Source organism: Priapulus caudatus, unplaced genomic scaffold, assembly GCF_000485595.1.
Source record: "Priapulus caudatus unplaced genomic scaffold, Priapulus_caudatus-5.0.1 Scaffold64, whole genome shotgun sequence".
NCBI lineage: Eukaryota > Metazoa > Priapulida > Priapulimorpha > Priapulimorphida > Priapulidae > Priapulus > Priapulus caudatus.
Genome location: NW_014577125.1, coordinates 186,939 through 187,650, shown reverse-complemented (window position 1 = coordinate 187,650; position 712 = coordinate 186,939).

Genomic DNA, 712 nt, shown 5'->3' with positions numbered 1-712 from the left:
CACATCACAGTCAGTGGATAACTACTCATAGAGACAGTGCTGCCACGACAAAAAACGTCTCTATGAGTGGTTAACCACGGACTGGCTGTGATGGTCCTCTGTCATGGCCGCACATCACAGTCAGTGGATAACTACTCATAGAGACAGTGCTGCCACGACAGAAATACGTCTCTGTGAGTAGTTAACCACTGACTGGCTGTGATGGTCCTCTGTCATGGCCGCACATCACAGTCCGTGGATAACTACTCATAGAGACAGTGCTGCCACGACAGAAAAACGTCTCTGTGAGTGGTTAACCACTGACTGGCTGTGATGGTCCTCTGTCATGGCCGCACCAATCAGTCAGTGGATAACTACTCACAGAGACAGTGCTGCCACGACAGAAATACGTCTCTGTGAGTGGTTAACCACTGACAGGCTGTGATGGTCCTCTGTCATGGCCGCACATCACAGTCAGTGGATAACTACTCATAGAGACAGTGCTGCCACGACAGAAATACGTCTCTGTGAGTAGTAAACCACTGACTGGCTGTGATGGTCCTCTGTCATGGCCGCACATCACAGTCAGTGGATAACTACTCATAGAGACAGTGCTGCCACGACAGAAATACGTCTCTGTGAGTAGTAAACCACTGACTGGCTGAGATGGTCCTCTGTCATGGCCGCACATCACAGTCAGTGGATAACTACTCATAGAGACAGTGCTGCCACG